Source organism: Numida meleagris, chromosome 2 (assembly GCF_002078875.1).
Source record: "Numida meleagris isolate 19003 breed g44 Domestic line chromosome 2, NumMel1.0, whole genome shotgun sequence".
Taxonomy (NCBI): Eukaryota; Metazoa; Chordata; class Aves; order Galliformes; family Numididae; genus Numida; species Numida meleagris.
The window spans coordinates 93,804,099-93,826,343 of record NC_034410.1 but is presented as its reverse complement, the minus strand read 5'-3'; the positions used below and the strand labels follow the sequence as shown (position 1 = coordinate 93,826,343).

The 22,245-nt window shown below is 36.9% G+C and overlaps 1 protein-coding gene across 2 annotated transcripts in view; it reads right to left on the bottom strand.

Moving 5' to 3' along the window:
* The window catches only part of CDH19 (cadherin 19), a 117,704-nt gene that overhangs the window by 61,860 nt on the left and 33,599 nt on the right, over positions 1-22,245 (bottom strand). Inside the window, exon 1 of one of the 2 annotated variants that reach the window (XM_021388523.1) lies at positions 8,087-8,273. The exons of the other annotated variant lie outside the window; for it this stretch is intronic. The gene's annotated coding sequence lies outside the window, so the exon portion shown is untranslated. Of the gene's footprint in view, positions 1-8,086; positions 8,274-22,245 lie in introns of those variants that run through there. 2 annotated transcript variants of the gene reach the window in all.

Sequence of the window (22,245 nt, the reverse complement as noted above, 5' to 3'; positions counted from 1 at the left end):
TTTCCTTTCCTTTCCTTTCCTTTCCTTTCCTTTCCTTTCTTTTCTTTTCTTTTCTTTTCTTTTCTTTTCTTTTCTTTTCTTTTCTTTTCTTTTCTTCTTTCTCTACTGTTAAAGTGCATTTGAACATTGAATTAAGTTTATTAAACTCTCTCAATTTGATTTTAATAACAGTATCTGGCCTGTGGAAGCTTAGATTTGAAAGACTGCTCTGTAAATCAGTGCTTAAATCCCAGTAATGTATTTAACAGCTTTTACAAAGCAATATACCAACATAATGAATGGAAATGCATTTTTCTATGCAGAGTGTTTACTGAAGGAGAAATAATGCCAAGAACACTTCCATAAAAAAGAAAAAAAAGAAGCAACTGTAAAAAACATTCACACACATTCTCCAGAGGAAAAAAGACAACATGCCAACTACAGCAGGGAGCAGATGGATTTTAGATCTTCTGAACTTAGCTTTCAAGATATCTTGCCATCCTCTGTACATGATATCAGATAAGCTTCCCAAATGCACGCAAGTATTTAAAAAAAGAGGCTGACCACCAGCTCACTACAACTTCCCTTCAGGTAGTTATAGAGACCAATAAGGTTCCCCCTGAGCCTCCTCTTCTCCAGACTGAAGAACCCCAGCTCCCTCAGCCGCTCCTCATAAGGCCTGTGCTCCAGACCCCTCACCATCTTTGCTGCCCTCCTCTGAACATGCTCCATAGCCTCAATGTCTTTCTTGCAGTGAAGGGCCCAAAACTGAACACAGTATTTGAGGTGAGGCCTCACCACTGCTGAGTACAGAGGGACAATTACTTCTCTACTCCTGCTGGCAACACTATTTCTGATACAAGCCAGGATGCCATTGGCCACTTGGGCTCAGATGCACAGATCTTTGTGCAAAATAACAGACATACATTAAAAGCTAGCTATCTACAAGTGAAGTCCTTCTAGTAAACTGCCGTTGCGGTATGCCCTCTAAAGGGCTGTAAGACATTTTATCTGCAGTGCTGGATCCCTGAAGGACATCTTTATTGCAACTGATTAAGTTGAAAATAGATATGGTGGATATTTTTTTTTTGCATATAAAGACTAGTGTAACTTGTTAGTTTTTCAAAACTCAAAGAAGCTTGTTTGTTTACTTTAAATTCATTTTTTTTCTATTGGGATTTAACTTTAAATTTGAGATTTTGGACTGATTTGTAACTAATCATGAATTTTTTTATCTAATGGTTTAAACTAATAGCAGGGCAGAACAACTTGTGAATAATAAACCTTCCACAATTTGCCAGCAATGTACAAGTAGCCTTCATGCTTGATCTTGGTGGTGTGACTGGCAGCAGGGCTGGTCTGGCTCAGCATCCCCCACTTATCTCCTTTGTCCAGCTGCAGGAGGCAGCAAGCCATCAGACTGTCACCTATGGTTCTCCCTTCCATCACGAAATCAGTGTCTCTGATGAGCAAATACTTTATATTGTCTTTTACAGAGATGAACTTGCCACCACTTGACAGAGTTTCAACCTTTTACTCCTATTAAGGAAGGAAATAATAATTCTGTTCTCTTCTCTTTATGTTTTTCTATGCACTACTTCTGACCGTGTCCTAAATGAATCAAGAAATCAATTTGCAAACTCTCTGCCTCAGTTAAATCAAGCTTATTCATAGTTTCTGCTGAGTAAAAAAATATTCAGTTCTTCTCCACAGGTATCTGCTGTCACTTTGACAAGGTATATCAGAGCCTTGACCAAAGTTATGATGTCCAAAATGTACCATTTTCCTTATATGTTTTTAGCTTTACTTGTAACACTTTTATTATTGCATTGTGTTTTTAATAATATCTTTTTAAAATAATTCTGCTCCCAGAATCAGTGCCTATTAAATACAACTACTAAATAAGGTGGAAAAATTAATACTATTACCAAAAGAAGAAAACATAGTATGAAATAAAGTCCCAGAATGCATCCTTCATGCAAGAAATCTGTGCTTGTAGATGCTATATTTGAGGGTAAATTCTTGATTTGATTTTCTCTTTTCTGCTGAGACAATTGTTTCAATTGCAGGAAATTATTTATTATTTAATGCTTTAAGGACTTAGTGTAACAAGAATTGATTTTTGTTGTTGTGTTGTTTTGTTAATACTGAGTTGCTAAGAGGAAACAGTTATTCAATGTTGGTGGTAGAAGAAGGCTTGATAGTGGCTTTTCAATATCTAAATGAGAGCTACGGGAAAGAAGGGAACAGACTTGTTGGCAGGGTCTGTTGTGACAGAACAAGGGGAAATGGTTTCAAGCTTAAAGATGGTAGATTTAGGTTATAAGCTTCCAAGTTATAAGGGAAAAGTCTTTTACAGTGAGGGTGGTGAAGCACTGGAACAGGTTGCCCAGAGATGTGGTGGATGCCCTGTCCCTGGAGACACTCGAGGTCAGGGTCGACCAGGCCCTGTGAATGTCCCTGTTCATTGCAAGAGAGTTCGACTAGATGACCTCTATAGGTCCCTTCCAACTTTAAGGACTCTATGATTCTATGATTCTATAAGAACTAACAAGCTCTGCTCGTGAAGAGAGAAGGCCACAAGATCTGACCTTGGACTAGGACCTGAGGAGGCTCATATTTCCATTGCAGATAGCTTGCATTATCACCTGTGTTAGCCTCTCCTACTGATGCATGTTCTTCGATATTTGCTACCTATCCATATGTGTCAGCAGTGCTAGGATGTGAACCCCTGTTGGACACACCATGCTGGAGGGCAGCCCTGTTACTATAACAGTGATTCACCCTGTGTGCAGTCACCCAGAGAGGTATGGCCACAGGCATATGTGTAGGGAGAAACTACTTGCATACGAATGAGAAGTTCCCAGGAGGAAATAAAAAGACCCCAGACACCCCCATGAGGGCTCCATCTTGCACTGTGCACAACACAGGGGAAACAACCATGCTTGTCTGCCTGATCTCCCTCTTCAATGGTGCCATCTCTTGCAGCATGGGACAGAGGAGTCACATAGCTTGTAAAATTGCATATATTAACTAAATGATTAAAATGCTTGAGTATCTGAGTCCATTCAATTTCCACACTGAAGATCAAATTGTTCTTAAGCCATGGCAGTTTTGAGACTGGGTTCTGTTTTCCTGTAATCATTAAGGGAGTAGAAATCTCTTCATGAGACTAAAAAATAGCTGAGTTAAAGAGCTGAGTAGAATAATATTACATGTAAGGCACCAGAAAATGGGTCTAATTTTATAACATTTGCACAATCCTGAAAATGTTCATATGAAAAGCTGAGCTTATCTCCGAATGACATTTCCAAATGCTATTTATAAATTTCATGGGTCAGTTTTTTACAAAAATAGCTTTGTACACCAGCTATCTAATGATCTGGCATTTGAAACCAATTCAATTTATATGTTAAATTTGATGTTAGGGGAAAACCAATATACTTACCACTTTTTTTGTGATGTAAGTCTGGATGTCATCTTAATTTGTCTAGAAACATCTTTCTATATTCCAAGGGTACAATAAGGGATATAATGTAACATAAATCATTCTGGCTCATCTACCATTGGGATTTACTGCTAAAGGTAAATTTTGACCCAGCCAGTATATATTGCAGAGATTCATAAAAAAGAGTACTAGCAAGCTCCTAATCTTCTCCGACAGTTATTCATGAAAGATGAAAGACTGAGAGGTCAGTCACGGGACGACAAATGGGGCAGTAACTTAAACTAGCACTATTTTCCAATTTACTGGCAAAGGGGCTGCAAATCCTTGGACTAGAGCCTGTGCCACAGCAGGGCAGCTAACAGCTTGAACAATTCCTCTCTGCTTAAAGAAAGTGCTAAAAACCATCACATTTCTATAAAAAACAACAAATAATATAACTTTAACGGCTTTAAGAAGTTTCTATCTCTACTGACCAAAAGAAAACTGCACAGAGACTGTATCTACTCATATTGCTTGAAATACTGAAGGATAAAGATTCCAATTTCCCTAAGTCTAGAAGACATCCTCTGGCTAAAGATACCTAACACTGTCACAACAGCTGTGGAAAACAGTCTTGTCTTTCAACATTCAACAAGGAAATCTCTCTTTTTGTAGTTTTATGGATTGAAATGTTAACTTCTTGTGATGTTTTTTAAAAGTAACTCTGCCATCACTGAGATCATTGTACTAACACTTTCAGTGGGAAGAAACTAAGGGACCCCACTTAACTTTAAAGAACCAAGTACATGATTTCTGTAACAAGAACAAAAAAAATCAAGCTCCAACCAATCAACCAAAGAAATTGTGCTTGCCAAACTCCATTAAATACAACTGTAATTCTTTCAATTTCCTTTTTACATACCCTCCTCACATTGTTTATTTCTTGTATAATTATAGAATTTCTCTTGTTATTCTTTGTGTCAGAAAAACATAATTTCACTACCAAGGCTGAATAAAAGTAATTTTTGCAGTGATGATGGACTGTAGGAGAATAGGGTGGGGTTTTTTTTTGTATTTTTTGTGTAGGATGAAAGAGAGTCAGAATTTCCACCATTGGGAGAAAAAATACCCTTTAATATCCCCTCAAATGTCATGGATAACATTCAGAAGACAACTTAGGATTTCTCCTAGGCTCGTCATCTCAAAAACGCATGAGAGTAAGGATGATAGAGGGCTTCTGTACCAGACTGCACATTCATAGAAATCCTCATGGAAATACATAATGTAAAGCACAACTTTGTGTGTAGGCATGTGTATTTATACAACTTTTTTCCATAAAATTTCCAAAAATAGGCAAAGGAAATTTAGAGTATTCTAGATTATATAAATCCTTAAGTGCTACTGCATTACAATTTTTCTGCTCAGTTTATGAACTTTTTTGGCAGTTTTTCTGAAATTTTTAGAGTGCTTTCAGACATCCAGAAAGCAAAGATTAATGATTTCACAGGTTTCCTTTATTTTATTTTATTTTATTTTATTTTTTTACTGAAATGCTTTATTACTGTGTGCAAAACTCCTAAGAAGCCAATTTTGACCTGTATGAGGATAAGAGCAGGGTGTTTTAAATACTTATTCATAGAAATATTTAATATAATATTTTTACATAGTTGCAAAACACTTTACAGATAAAATTGTTAACCAAAATTAAACGTCAAGAGCTTAAAATTGCTATTTTCTTTACCTATGTCATTTAGCACCATCTTAAAGATCTGTAAAACACTGAAAAAGAGTTTGTTCTCCAGAGAGATTTTATCCTGATTTTATTGAATCAGAATAAATACCTCAAATCAGTGATCAGTCATACTGAATTCAGTTATTCTTTTGCTATTTACATTTTACACTTTACTCTAGTAGGATGTGCTTTGGTTTCCAGTGTATCATAATTCCTAGTAAAAGTAAACCAGGAAAACATTAAGTGACAATTCACACTTCCTCTAATGTTTTGTTAGTAATTTTGCCACTCAAAATTGGAAATTGCCAATAATAGGAATGCAAAATCAGTTTGTCATTCACAAATTTAGCATTGTATCAGAAGAAGATATTCTTGGCAATCTTAATTCAAGTATTACTGTCCTTTTAGTTGTAGCATTATATTTGCAGACACAAAAAACAGTCTTTTATTGTGGTGTTAGGGTTCTTTTTTCCAGCTGAATATCCTTTGTGCTGTTGTTTATTTGAATGTCTCTAATTTCATTGCCTCAAAAGGAGTTTGACGTAACAGCTAGACCAGTGGCCTGAGAACTGGAGGTTCTAATTTAATATCACCTTCCATCTACAAAGTGTTCACTAAGTTTATGTCCCTGCTATTAAGTCTGGGTAGTGATGTCCTTTTGCAAACACTTAATAGTTGATGCTTGTTAGCATCAGCAATTGCAATTCTTTTTATACTGCAGGCAAAAACACCGTGGAGAAGAAGTTTGTGTATCTGTGTATCCAAGCATAATTATATTCCCAGCTCTGTCCCATATGTTCTTATTGACACTGTTCCATCCTCATTAACTTCCTCTGTAATGGGTATCTACCTTGTCTGCTTAGCAGGGCTCAGAATGAAAGCTTCCGCAATACTTACTTATGATCCTTCTGGCTATGATAACTGACCATACAGTACATGCTTACTTGTTCACCTTCAGAAGCATGCATTTTGCTAGGATAAGTATGTTGAAAGGATGGATAAGGAAGACATTCTGTTATGTCTTCTGCTTAGCATTGTGTAGGCTCAGAAGGACTTAGGAACATAGTTGAAATAGAGAGAAAATTAACAGACGGTGGAATAAATTTGTACTGCCAGTGGTAGAAATCAAGACTTTCTGTGAATTGTAATATAAATAAAACAAAAATAATGTTTTTTACATACCACAGAACTAATACTCAAACTCAGTATTATCTATTGTATTGTTAGACCTGTTGGTAAAACTACTAGTTTGTAACTAAACAGATTCTAAGTAGAGAAATCTATTGGATTAAAACTGAACAAGAATTTTCCATGTGTAATTAAAGTCGATATGATACAAAGGCCATAGAATGACAAAATAATGTCAAAGAGTTATAAAGAAACAAAGCAAAAAAAAAAAAAAAAAAAAAGGGAGAAATCTGCCTTATAGCATGTTGCATACTGCCGTATTAATTCAAAATAAAAATGTGCTGGTATTGCCTGATATTTAGTTTAGGTTAGTAATTATAAATCATTCCGAAACAAGGAGGCAATGTCTTGAGTTCATTTTTAAATATTCAATGTTATACAAGTTCTGAATGTAAGATATGCATTAAAACATCATACATTATCTGAAATAAGGTATAAATCATCGTATTTGTGCTCTAAAAATGTGTGGATTTCCATGGCAGGGCTGTAATGTTATTCTTCAATTTTAAGCTTCTTTTCACAGAGTACTTTGTTGGCAAGCCGTTCTTTCTTCCTCCCTCTACTTAAAAATGTATCCAACAATGGGTTTTCATTGTCTTCTAGCTCTTTTCATCACTGTTTTTCAGACTGTAGAAAAGCATAAGTTCTGAACTCCAGACACAGCCCTGTCTGTATTCGTTTTATCTAAGTGCTTAGTTCAACACTTCTAACAGAAAAATACTGAACATGGAAATGTATCTTTGTAACTCTCAAAACTGAATCCACAGATCAATTTTTGCACCTTAATGCAAATTTATCCTTCTAAAAATCAGAAGTAGTTTGTCTGAAATGCTTTTACAACTGCAACTGACTCTAAATTACAATTTATTAAAAAGTAATGATATAATTCAAATGCCATTTAATTCCTATCAATTTCATAGCAAAATAATCTCTAAAAATGATTGATTTGACAGATATTTAGCATTTTAATAACCAGTGAATATTAAATATCTCTGGGCTATATTTTAATGCATGCATCTTGAATGCAGTCTAATAAAGAGTTTAAACAGAAAAAATAAATTATAACTATACTTCCTAACAGCATACTTGCAGAAGAAACATGCAGTATAAATATTTTGATAGTATATATATTGCACTATTCTCTGAAAATTTTGCTTATTGATAAATTGCCATTTTTCATTCAAGATCCAGTAAAAGAATGCTTTTTTTGTGGTCTGAAATATTTTGCATTTACTAGACATAGAATTATAAAGAGTAACAAAAAAATTAATGTAAATATAGGGCTAGGCAGTAATTTAAGAAAAAAAGATTCTTATTGCTACAGTAAAATGGGGAACAGCAAGACAAGAAGTATTTCTGAGTATTCCTGTAAGACAACAAGAGTTTTCACTCTAAGCACTGTAAGCACATTTTAATGACAATTACTGGCATGAGCACAGATGAAGTCTTCACAGACAATCTGTCAGAGGTGGGGCTCTTGCAGAAACAGCTTGATAACCAGCATGAACATTTTAATGTGCAAGTTGTGCAGACATAGCAATGTTTTCATCTGGCAAATCCAACTTAGTTAAATTTCAGCAGCTATAGGAGCTACACAACAAACTCAGACAAAACAGCAGAAGTTGATTTCTCCTTCTAGAGGTTCTGGGTGGCTCCTGGTTTTCTCTTTGTCTGCCATGGATTTTGCATTGGAGACACCCAGATAAATATTTTCAATTTGATTTTTGAAGATAACAAAGAAAAAAAGATAAAGATCTTACCTGTGTAACCTCAGGGCCTTCAAGGTTTGAAGAAGTGAGTATCGTTAAAGTGAAATTAAACAACCGATGAGGAGAAGTAAGTACTTCTTTTTAACTTCACAGATCCTTGAAAAGCTTTAGGAGTTACAGCTTCCTGCCAGTATAAGTCACTCCTGCTTTTAGTTTTGAAAACTCCCAGTACGACACTGCATACTGCGTGCTATTTTGGGTGCCCTGAGTAAAACTACGAACACAGGCACTTTTGTGCAAAACATCATAAGGCCTCTCTGATGTTCATTCAGAGTTCAGAATTAAAATGCAGAAGGCTCTAGCAAGCAAAATACAAGCTGATTTTCCTAGTGGAAAAATAAAGTACTCCCTGGCAAGTAACCAAGGTGGTGGGAAGGTAATTCATTTTGTGTGAGGGTATTTTGCAAGTGAAAAGGATATGCCCTCTGTTTAGAGATTAGTCAGGGAAACAAGTGATCAATTTAGAGTAGTCACAAAAGTTAGTGAAAGAAGAGTTTCTGAAATCCATTATTTTTTTTTTCACGCCAGCCTTTTTATTTTCCCCAAAATAATTTAGTTTCCTGAATCATAAAATCTCAACAATGAGAAGAAAACTAAAACAATGCCCAACATATAGTTTTATGTCTTTTCTTATGTATTTTGACAGCTTTTCTTGCAATTGTCTAGAAAAGATGTTTTTCTATTAGCAAGAGTTGTTTTGTTTTGTTTTTAACCACCTGAAAAAGATAAGGAAATGGTATAAACATCATTAAAAATATTTGAAAAACATTATTCAACAGGAATATATTTCATAGAAATGAAATTTTATGTTAATTAAATTTAGGAAATTTTGAACAACAGTTCATATATTTACAGTACACTCCTTGCGCCCTCAAAAAGACATTAAGAATACTTTGGGAATACACAACAGCTCTGGATTACAGTAACACTACTGTAATGATTATGGTAGAGAAATTTATGGTAAGATAATCTTAGTGCTACACAAGTATTAGCTCTAGGCTAAGAGGTTTTCTGAGAAATCTAAGAAGTTAAAACAACAACCATGGTGTTTTTCCAGACTTAATGTATCCTGCTAATGAAAAAACTATCTCAATAAATAAAAACAACCAAGCACACACAAAACATTCTAAAACAGTTCTGGAATTTTCCTTTATGCTGTTGGTAACTTCAGGAATGACTTCTTTCTTCTTCCTCACTCAAAGAAACCTTAGCATATTTCTTTGTGGAAACTGAGAAATTTTCATATGTTTATTTATCATGTTTTTTACATATTTATTTCTAAAAAGGAAGGAAAGTAAGTTAAGCTCTGCACAGCTTGCTCAGACATTTAGGAATTGTGGACAGAACACTAATGACAGTATATGAGTAAATGTGATTTTTCAGCGTATGTAATACATTAGCCTCACTGACTTTCTAGTGCTGCAGAATAGGTGACGTTTCATTCCCCAGAGCAGGATTAACAAGAAATAGGTGAAAGAAAAGGATAAAAGCATTGCTGACAGTTGTTAAACAAGGTGTGTTCATTTGCTGAGCATGCTGTCTTTTCACAGGATGTAATGTAAGATGTGCCACCTGAAGGGAATAGAATTGAGCAGTACAATAGAAAACAAAATGGAAACTCCTTGGAAGTGTTTGCTGAAGAGAAGGTGAGGCAAATTAGACAGCATAGAGAGGGAAGACTTTTAACAGGGTGAAGTTTGTGTGCAGCAGTAGAATAAATGAGCTGTGTATTCTGCACCTCTAAAAAGGAGGCATACAAGAAGGCAAATTTCAAAAATGATGAAAAAACATTTCTCAACCAAGAGAAAAACACATGCATACACACAAAGTAGTGTTCTCATATGATAAACAGTCTCCTCTTTGTGTAGGCACCTGTTCATGATAGGCTTTTTTATATTAGCATTGAAGGGATATAATTTTGACTGTTATATTGATGAAAACATTGACCCTGCTAGTTTTTTCCCGGTCTCATAGACCATGTTGTTTCCTGCACAGAAGAGTCAGCAGTGTGGCAGCTTTCAGTAACCAGCATCACTTTGACTGTTGACACAGCTTCCATCTAAGGCATGTTAAAAGCTTAACATCATCTCACTCCATTGGGAACATCTGTTGCTCACTGCCAGTAGAATTAGGAATGCAATCAGAACAAATGGACAGCCCAGTTGGAAGGGAACATGTGATAAGCTTTATGATCACCTCAGCAAAATCATGCAGGAGGTTTGGAAAAGTTGAGTGAACTTTAATTTATATAGTTAAATGAATAAGTTAACATAGAGTTACCAAAAATAAACTTTTCCCACACATCTACAAAGGGGATGGCAGCCGTTTTAGATAAACGTCATACAGACTGCAGGTCAGAATTCAGTCATAAATTATTACAAGATATGGTGAAGAAGAACAAGGTATCTATTTTTTCCCATGTGGTTAGCTGTGTACCGTGCATACGTTTTTTCACATATATGGTCAGCCCACTACAAAAGTTAAAAAAACTGTTCTATCTCTGCAGTATGTACGTAGTTACGTAGGTAAGTGTTTTTATACTCATTCACATGCAGAAAAAAATAAACAGCATGAAGGGAGAGAAATATTAGAAATGTTAACCACAAGTTCATGAAGGAATAATACAGAAATAAAATCTATAGCTTTGACTGATCAGCCTATTGTTCTGATCCATTATAATCTCTCAGGATAAGAACTGATATAGAGGTTAGTTTGAGAATTGGTCAGATCAACCTAATTTGGAAAAGACATTTGTATACACATTTCAGTGGCCGAAGAATAACCCTGCTGGATTTGTTCAACAAAACTAAATTAAATATTCCAATTTCAGAAATGTCAAAGCGTTGTTGTTTTCATGTTTGCGTTTTATTTTTTTAATTAATCCCTGTGACATTTTCATTCAGAAACATATGACATTAAATAAAACAACAAAAAATAAAATAAAGAATTTCCCATCTGAAGAATCCGAAAATGTCAGTACTTTATCCTATGTCCTACCAGCTAAGGATAAATCACAGGTTTGAAACTGATGGCTTGAAAGACAATTGTGTAGAGAGAAAAGCCATTGAGGTGAGCCACTGGGTGAGAAAAAGATCCAACTGTCATCCCTGCTGCCAAGCAGAGCTGCGTGGGAAGAAGAAAGCAAAAGGAAAAAATATTTTCTTTTTGTCCATGGGAACTATGAAGCTTGATCAAGACAAAGTGCCCTTACTCTAATCTCTGTGGACTACCCTTCAACTCCACATTTCTTTGGATTTCTAGGTATGGGAGAGGGGATAATAATAAGACATTTTTTCTTGGAGCTCTCTTTTTCTAGAATGAAAGCTAAACTTTTCAATTATAGTGTGAGAGAAGGTCTTTCTTCCAGCAAAAAGGAAACTAAAATAGTCTTTTTTAGCGGGGGGGGGGAGGGGCGGGAGGGGAAGGTGGGGAGTGGAAATTCCTCCCTCTTTCTATTTGTTGCTTTAATTCAGGGGAAGGGGCAGTTGGGAAAAAAAAAATGTTTTCTTTGCAACTTATGTTGTGCATCATATTCAAAGGTAGACATAAGAGAATTCAATACAGATTTTACAGTTCCATTCCTGGGACAACAATTTAACCTGAACTGTCTTAAATTAATTCTAGCTTGTTTTTGTTGTTGTTGTTGATGATGATGATGATGATGATTGCTTTCACCATATTCAAACCTATCACAAATTAAAAGGATTTCTGGTTTGTTTTGTTTGTTTGCTTCGTTTTGTTTGTATTTGAATAAATGAGTAAATAAATAAAAGCAGAATTTCTGAGCATTCCACCTGCCCATCCTCCCAAAACTAAAGCAAGAGGGACAAATTAATTACTTCAGATGAAATTATTCAGTCTGTCTTCTGTAAAGTATCTGAAGACAGGCTTACAATGTGATTTATTTTGCTGCAGTTCTCACAATAATATCCACTCTGACAGTCTCCCTTTTATGTCTGTATATAAATGTAAATATTAACAGCATGTTCTGTCAAAAAGCCAGCTTGAAGCTGCATTGAAGTCAGTGGAACTCCTAAGGCAGCCAGCAGATCACTTTATGTGGGCTAAACTTCAGAATCCTAAATTATGTTCATAAACGATAATAAATTTTACATTTTTTCTTTGTTTGTTTTGTTCTGTTTTAGGAAAAAAAAATGCTTCCATAAATGTTAACATGGCACTATCTCTCACAGATTTATAGGTGGTATAACATAAATTCACCCTACCTTTAAAAGTCAAAGACAGGTCTGTTAATACTGAATAACTGCTAGTTGTAAAATGCTCCTGTTTGATCTGTGAACAGGATGGGCAGAAGCAGGCTTCATTGGTGTGGTCTGCACCAATCAATCAGAGCAGCTGAAGAATCTGACATGAATATTACACGAATAACAGCATAGAAATGTGTTGTTCTCTAAGAGGCAGAGGCACAGTTCAGCAACAAACAAGTCCTTCTATGACAAAATTTAAGAAAAATGGGCCTACTTACATTTTACTATTTATTTTTTACTATTTTACTATATATATATTATACTATTATATTATATACTATTATATATATATTATATACTATTTTACTATATATATATTATACTATTATATTATATACTATTATATATATATTATATACTATTTTACTATATATATATATTTTACTATTTACTATTTTATAGTAAAATAAAAGTATCCACAGAGTCTGTTTAAACCATTGTTTTTTAATGTGTTTTACACATTAAAACACATCTGGCACCAAGGATATAAGATGTTCATGTGGAATTAGTTTTTGTTAAAGAGTGTTGTTGGGCTTGGTGGAACTGAGTGAGAAGAAAGAATATATATGTGCAGTTGTATCTAAAGGACAATAAAAATACAGTAAAAATTTAAAGATTAAGTAAAAATTTAGAGATTAAGCTGTTAATTTTTGGGGGTGTGGGAAAAGGTTATTTTTACAAAGGAATAGAGTAAATAAGAAAGCTGCATAAAGATGGATAAGTGATTTGTCAGTGAAAATTTCTGAGTATCTTGGAAACTTTCTGCTAGCTCCTGGAGAACAGAAAAGAAGGACGGGACAAAAAAATAGAGAGAGAAGGAAACAGCCAGACCTTCTCTCCAGATTACCCAGAAATTAGTAAAAATTAAATACACTGAAGATGCAGTAAGTAGGCTGGGGAGAGAGGGTAGGGAGAAACTTAGCATTCTAAATTAAGAACAGTCAATTTGTCTTCACAAGAATAAACCAGATGGAGAAACTGTGACTTGCACAGCTTGGTCACTAGTCAGGCAGAGGACCAACTTTTCTGGCAGTCGGGAGAAGGAGAAAGCAATGCTCGACTGGCACGACAAATTCCTAGTCAAATGAAGACATGGGAAGCCCAGGAGCAAGGTCAGCCCTGCCATGGGTGCTGGCCAGCTCACTCGCAGCCAGATGGAGAACAGCTCATACAGCAGTCAGGCCGTGCCTTCAGGAGCCATCCCGCCTCCCATGCAAGCAGCAGGATTGTGAAGTTTCACACACAGAAGGAGGCTGATAGGAAAAGGAATTATCATTGCCATTCAATGACTCTGATCTTTGGAAAGGGCTTAGGGATTCAGGAAGCTAAATCCAGAAAGGATGCAAAGCAGATACTTAAATTCTGTTTGGTACAAAATGCAGAAGCTTTTCTCTTTTCAGCCTTGGCTAAATACCTTGTCTCCCAAAATAGAAAAGACATATGATACTATTTATTCCAATTGCCCAATGTTTTCAGGATCACTGGTAATATTTATCGTAGGCCCAGACTAAAATCTTTATGTTCCTTAGAGTACTTAAAAGTCGCATTCATAATATTATTGCTATTAGACTAATTAAAATGTTTAATCTTTTTTTCACAACAAGAAAAAAAAAATCAATGTTTACTTAAGATTAAGAGTCTGGCATAGCTTTCATTAGTATCGTGCTATAACTTAATGGTGTTACTCTTGTTTTAATACCAGTACAATAGACAGAAATAACGCATACATTGCAACCCTGTAATAGTACATTTTAATGTTAACCAAAACTTTTGTCTGTGTCTTGTTTTCATCTATATGAACATGGGCAGAATCAAACAAGACTATAAAGCCCTGGGAATACAAGTGAAGAACACTGGAACCCAAGTTATCTTCTCTTCAGTTTTGACAGTTGGAGGAAAGAGGAAAGCCAGAAATACACATATGATGCATGTCAACTTCTGGCTATGTGGCTGGTGCTGGAGCAAAGGTTTTGGTTTTTATGACAATAGGACTTTCTGTGAAGATTGTAACCTCTTAGGGGGAGATAAGATCCACCTGTCTAGAAGAGGTGGTTCAATCTTTGGCAGCAGACTAGCTAACATAGTGAGGCGGGCTTGAAACTGAAGGACTTGAGGAGTTGAGTCCAAAGTGGCAATGCTCATGCCATTGCAACTGACTTGGGAATAAGTCAGGCCAATCAGATGAGAGACAAATGTTAGTTGCCTCCTGTGATATGAGGCTGAAGGCCAGATGCCTCAAGAGTATGGCTATGGGGGATCCTTTTGCATCCCCAGAGGAAAACTGGCATCCTCTTCTCCTTTTTATTCTCTGAAGTGTCTGTATACAAATGTACACAGCATGGGGAATAAACAGGAGGAACTAGACATCTGTGTGCATTTCACAGGGCCATGATCTCATTGTGATCATGGAGATACAATGGGACAACTCACATGACTGTAATTCTGTCATGGATAGCTATGTCCTTTTTAGGAAAGACTGGCTGGCGAGGCAAGGCGATTGCCTCTATATGTGAGAGAGCAACTGGAATATATCAAGCTCTGCCTAGAGATGCATGATGAATGAGTTCAGAGCTTGTGGGTGAGAATTAAGGGGCAAGCTAACATGGGTGATACAGTTCTGGGTGTTTACTATAGGCCACCTGATCAGGAGAATGAAATTGATGAGGCCTTCTACAGACAGTTGGAAGTAACCTCACAATCACAGGCACTGATTCTCCTGGTGGACTTCAACCACCCTGATACCAACCCTGCCAGGCACAAACAGTCCAGGAGGTTTCTGCAGTGCATCTGTCTTGTCCCACTCGGTGGGTTGCGAGGAAAGTAAGTCTTTGGAATCCTTCAAATAGGGCACTCACTGCACAACAGGGGTCACTCCTGCAGCAGTCAGACAGTGACTCTGGGGAATCATAAAAGATATTTTATGGAGCTTTCTAACAACAACTGATCAACTAATTTGAGGTAAAATTAGGCAATTTTCTAACAATTAGTAAGCATTGTGGATAAGAGTATTTGGCATAGATGTTATTTTGTTGTCAACTTCTTTAAGGCAAATTTAAGCAACAGCTACTAAAGAAAAGAGAGGAAAAAAACATTGAGGGGAAAGAGAAGGAAAGAGAGTAAAAGAGAGACAGACAGACATACAGACAGAGTTCACCACTCTTTGGATCCAGTGTTGTCTTGGGTCTGAATTCTTGATCTGTAGGTTGTGGGTTGACAAAGGTAAATGTGAGTGTTCACTGCTATATTGCCTAGTTGGTCCAAGATCTCTCTTGGAGTGGCAACCCACTTGTGTCTAGAAGATTTGGGAGTTTTCATCAAGGGGCTCTGGTGGTCATGCACCCCCTCCTCAGCTGTTTTTTCCCTTAGCTGATGTTATTCAGCTGTAAGAGGAAACAGATGCCATCCATAAAAGGAAGTTAACATACACAGTCCATCAGTCTGCCTCTGCAGAGTGAGGGTCCATAAATCTTACAGCTTCCAACTTAGTCATTTAGGCACCATTCTGTATTGTTCTCTAGTTGTTTGAGTCGACAAACTCCTCATCAGTCTCAAACAGCATGGAAGATAACTTTCTGATGCAGGTGGTAGAGGAGAGTATGCAGGGATGCCACAAGGAAGGCTGAGGCCACTTGGAATTAAATCTGGTGAGAGAGATCAAGGACAACAAGCAAGGCATCATTAAGTATTTCAATAGCAAAAGGACAACTAAGGAACATGTGGGCCCTCTGTTTAATGATGGATATACTGGTAATGGAGGACACTGTGAAGGCAGAGCTACTGAATACCTTATTTGCTTCAGTCTGCACTACTGAGACTGACCCTCCAGAATCTCAAACCCTGGAGATAAGAGAGTCTGGGGATTGGATGGGGAATGGAAGACCTCTCCTTTGTCAAGAAGGATCTCACTGGATATCGACTAGGCAAACTTGATAAATACAGATCCATGGATCCCAATGAGATGCATCCATGAGTGATGAGGGAGAAGGGTAGAAGTGACTGCTGAACCACTCTCTGTCATCTCTGAAAGTTCAGGAGAGGTGCCTGAGGACTAGAGAAAAGCCAGTGTCACTTCAATCTTCAAAAAGGGCAAGAAGGAGAGGGGAAACTACAGACCAGTCAGTCTCATCTCTGACACTGGGAAGGTGATGGAACAACTCTGGATGCTATCTCCAAGCAAGTGGAAGAAAAGAAGTTATCAAGAGTATCAGCATGGATTCATCAAGGGGAAGACATTCTTGACACAGAAGTAGCCTTCTATGATGTTATCACCAGCTGGGTAGATGAAGGAAGAGCAGTGGATGTTCTGTTCCTTGACTTCAGCAAGGCTTTTGACACTGTCTCCTATAACATCCTGGTAGGTAAGATTAGGCAGTGTGGGACAGATAAGTGGATAGTAAGGTGAGAGGGTTGTGTTCACTGATGCAGAATCTATTTGGAGTCCTGAGGCTAGCAGTATTCCCAAGGGGTCAGTACTGAGTCTGGTCTTGTTCAGCATCTTCATAAATACTGTGGAAAAGGAGAAAGAAATCATCCTCAGCAAGCTTGCTGATGATACAAAGCTGGGAGGAGTGGCTGACACATCAGAAGTCTATGCTGCCATTCAACAAGACCTTGGACAGATTGGCAAGTTTGGCAGAGAGGAACCTGATGAGATTCAACAAGAGCAAATGTAGAGTCCCACATCGGGGGCAGAAAAAAAACAACCATCAGTACACATTAGGGGATGAGCTGCTGGAAAGGACCTCTGCAGAGAAGGACCTGTGTGTCCTGGTGGACAACAGTACTTTGTCCAGTTCTGGGCTACCAAATTCAGCAAAGACAGGGAACTACTGGAGAGAGTCCAGAGGAAGGCTATGAAAATGACTGCAGGACTGAAGCATCTCCTGTATGAGAAAAGGCTGAGAGATATAAGACTGTTCAGTCTGGAGAAGAGAAGACTGAGGCGGGATCTTATCAACGCTTATAAGTATTTATTGGGCAGGAGAAAAGTGAATGGGACCAGGCTCTTTTTGGTGGTGCCCAGCAACAGAACAAGGGTTAAAGGGCACAAACTTGAACATAGGAAGTTCCATATGAACACCAGAAAAACATGAAGAAAAAATTCTTTACTTTGAGGACAACAAAACACTGGAACAGGCTGCCTGGAGAGGTTGTGGAGTCTCCTCTTCTGGAGGTGTTCAAGACCTGCTTTCCTGTGCAACCTACTATAGGGAACCTGCTTGAATAGGGAGGTTTGACTAGATGATCTCCAGAGGTCCCTTTCAACCCCTACAATTCTGTGATTCTGTGATTTTACAAGCTGTGAAGTTTAAACTTTGCTTTCTCTTCAACAAGAATGCCAATATGTAGATTTGAAATCAGTGTTTACACCATAAAACAGTGCACTAACAAGAGACCTAGTGGAAACCAGAGTCAGTAAGTCTACAAACTGAGATCCAAAACTGATATATCTGTAGCTTCATTCACAGGTACCTAAGCACCAAAAACAACAAGAAGGCAAAGCTTATTTTCTTGGGTACATTTCTGACCTTGTGTGATTGCATGCACTCTAGTGGGATTGATCTTCTTTGCATTAAAACAAGAGACTTTGGAATAGTGGTAAGTACAGCTCTTTCTCTTATCTGTCATCTCAACTTTAGTGATGAGTGCTGTGTGTGTTAGCAAGGAAAACGTTTCCTGATATGCAGGGTCCCTTTTATGCTGTGGAGGCTGCTCTAGTGATGAAGTTTACCTAGCTGAAGTATAAAAGATCACTGAAACCAGTATGAAGAGAAATATCATGGCTATACTTAATAATTGATGTACCCATATCTTTATGGTTCTGCACTGCATAATATAAACTTGTCAGCGTGGTTTTTTTCAAATTGGTATCTTCACTGCACTATCTCTATAAAATCTTAGTTTCCTAGTTAAGTAAATTCTTGAAATATTTGTTTAGATCTTTAATGTCATCAATCTTGACTGCATTTGTCATAGAGAAAGTAGAAATTTCCAGAATCGTAGAATCATAGAATCACAGAATCATTGAGGTTGGAAAAGACTTCAAGATTATCAAGTACAACTATCAACCCATCACCACCATGCCACTAAATTTACAGCCCATTATTTTAAACTACATTACTGAAAGCAATATGTAATGGCATATGACATTCTAAATTCTGCTTTACAAATATGCTCTAGGCCTGACCTGGAGACACAATTCTCAGCATAGTCCCCTGCATAGCTCTATATTAACTGGAAAAAGAGAATCATGTACTGGAGTCCATCAATACAATCAATTAATCAGCTTTATTGTCAATGACCTATTGGCTTGACTTTGGAAAAACTAATGAGTCAGTGTGTAATTCCATAAATTAGCTTCAGGCTTCTTAGGAACATCTTGAAAGCAAACAATCACAATCTTCTAGCTTAGTAGAGTGATGTCATTGCTTGTAACAAGATGGAAGTTTTGTGTAGAAATAACAGCATGTGTCTTTGGAATTGCCAGAGTTTGTCTGGGCTCACCTTGGCCTCCTTGAATATAATTTTTGCTTGTTTGCACATAAAAACAATTATATAATATCAGCCGATTTTCTCAGTGGCCTGCAAAGAGTATAAGGACACTGCGTGGATGTGTGGGGATGAGATCAAGAAAGCCAAGACACGGTAAGAGATGAACTTGGCAAGGAATGCAATGAATAATAAGAAGGGATTCTACAGATTCATTAGCTTTTACTAAATGGAGTGCAACTCCTCTGATAAATAAAATGAGAGAACAAAATGAAGAAAGCTGAGGTAATCAAATATTTTTTTTTGCCTCAGTCTTCATTGGCAGTCACTATTCCCACAACTCCCAAGTCTATGAAGTCTCTGAAGAACCTCAAGGCAGGGAATGAGAGAATGAAGTCCCTCCCACAGTGAGCGAAGATCAGCTTTGAGACCACCTGATATACCTGAATATATAAGTCTATGGGACCTGAAGAGATGCATCACAAGATCCTGATGGAACTGGCTTAGATAGTTGCCAAGCCACTCTCTTATCATATTTAAAAAAATCATGACAGTCAGGTGAAGTCTCAAGGGACTGAAAATAGGGAAACATCATTCATTTTTTTTAAAAAGGGTACAAAAGAAGACCTGGGGAACCGCTGACCAGTTAGTCTTCTTGTCAAGACAATTCTTGTCACAATCTTCCTTGTCTGGGAAGATTATGGAACTTATCTTCCTGGGTGCTTTGTTAAGGTATATAAAAGACAGGGAGGTGATTCAAGACAGTCGAAAGGACCAAGGGCAAATCATACCTGATCAGTCTGGTGGCCTTCTATGATGGAGTGATGATATCAGCAGACAAGCAACTGACATCATCTGTAAGGCCTTTGGCACAGTCCCACAGAAAATTCGTGTCTCTGAAATGGAGAGAGATGGATTTCAAGAGTGGACTACTTGGTGAATAAAGAATTGGCTGGATGGCCACTTCCAGAGAGTTGCAGTCAATGGCTCAATATCCAGATGGGGATCAGTGATGACTGGCATCACTCAGGGGTCTGTACTGGGACCGATACTGTTTAATATCTTTATTCTTGACAGTGGGATCAAGTGCACCCTCAGCAAGTTTTTAAATGACACCAAGTTGAGTGGTGCAGTTAGTATGAAAGAGTGAAAGGATGCCAGCAGAGGGATCTGGACAGATTTGAGAGATGGGCTGATGTGAACTTCATGAAAGTTCAGCAAAGCCAGGTGAAAGGTGCTGCGTCTTGATCTGGGCAATCTCAAACATCAGTAGAGACAGGAGTATGAACAGACTGAAAGCAGCCATGTGGAGAATCACTTGGAGGTACTGGTGGCTGAAAAACTGGACACAAGACAGCAGAGTGTGCTTGCAGCCCAGAAACCCAATCATATCCTTTGCTGCATAAAAAGAAGCGTGGCCAACAGGGCAAGGGAAGTGATTGTCCCTCTCCGGTCTGCTCTTGTGAGATCCATCTAGAGTACTTATCTAGGTGTGAAGCCCACAGCATGAAAGAGAAATGGACCTGTTAGAGTGGGTCCAGAGGAGAGACACAAAAATGATCAGAGGACTGAGCACAGGCAGAGGGAGCTGGAGTTGTTTAGCATAGATGAGAGAAGGCTCTGGGAAGACCTTGTTGCAGTATTTCAGCACTTAAAGGAGACTTTAAGAGAGAGAAGTTTTACAAGAGCCTGGAGCGCTAGGACAAAGGGTAACAGTTTTAAGATGAAAGAAGGTCGATTTAGATTAGAAGTTAGGAGGAAATTCTTCCTGTTGGTGAAGGGCTAGGGATGCTGAAGATTCACTGTAAAATTTCTTTTAACCCACACTGAAGCTATTGACCTCAGCAGTTATAAGGGCATTGGAGACTGCTGAACACTTCACCAAAGAAAAGGGAAGTGTACTAGGACGTCTGAATATTAATTTTAATAGTATATATTTTGAAATACAACCTCTAATATTGTAACGGTAATTAATATATCATTAGACTGCTGAGACTTCAACTAGAGTAACAAATTTTTAATTTTGAACAGATGTGTTTGTTTCCCTTTGTTTATAATGATATTTGGGAGTGGCAAATTCATGGGGAATCCAAGAAACTTACTCTTGAACTTGGATACATCAAATTGGTAGCACACATATTCATGTACCACAGACTTGACATTTGCAGCTGAAAAATATTAAATGCTTATGAGTAGTTATTTCTATTGTTTTGTTTGGTCTTCCAAACAGAGCAAAAAATGACTTCATATACACAATATGGATATTAAATGAAATTTGGTTAAGGTATTTGAGAGGGAAATTTAAGAAGACATTAAGATAATTGATTTTGCATCTCTTGCTTGCTTAAAGTATGTAGTCTGCATGGAAGCAAACATAAACCTCGTGAATGTAGTAAAGAATAAGCTGACAATAATATAATCTAAGTTCTTCAAAGTACAGAATTCAAATAATACATCACAACAAAAAGTTGAGGGAAATATTATTTTCTCCTCATTCATAAAACCTACACGGTAGGGATATTAACAACATTAAAATATATATTCTTTAACACAGTAAATAAATGCAAGATGTAGACTGGTAATTATATTTCCAGTGGAAGTTAGATGATTATGTCCCTAAAAGTCAAACAATTACATGACAGAAGCATTTAAACATTAAACATTTCATAATTAATTTATCTGATTAAACATGTACGGTATGTAAAGTTTACATCAATCAGACTATTTCAAAAAAGCCATTGTCAACAAAATCAGAAATAAAATTTAAAGAATAATATCCTAAGATACATTAAACAGGATTGTAGTTCTTTCTCATCTTATTTTTCTAGTGTTGTAATATAACACAAAATTTGCATACCAGAGCTTAGTACATTTTTAACTTAAAATTTTACAGTCGCTCATACAATAAGTAATATATAAGGGAATGTAGAATTATTTGAAAAATAATTTGTGAGTATTAAAGTTAATATTTCCTATTACAAGGAATAATATTCATTCTCTAGAGGTCAATGGTGTGACAATTCATATTCAGTCATATTTGGTTTTATACTCTTTTTTGCTTCTAAGGTCAGTGTATTGACACAACCTAACTCACTCTTTAATGCCGCTTCTTAACCACTTGATATTATTTCATAAATCCTTCAATCTATTAGGAAAATATATGCAGTCCTGACATAATTCTGTTGAAATTAGGGGCACAGCTCAAGAAATAAATTCATTCAAATGTATTAACCACTAGGTTAATGATATTATTAGTTTTTCATATTAAGTGTAGTAAAGTCTAGGAGGCTAATAGCAATTCATTGTGTTAGGAAATGTACATACAGAGAAGAGAGTAAGTTTCTTTATCATAAAAAGTATGTAATCTTAAAAAAAAATGGAATTTCTCTTGCT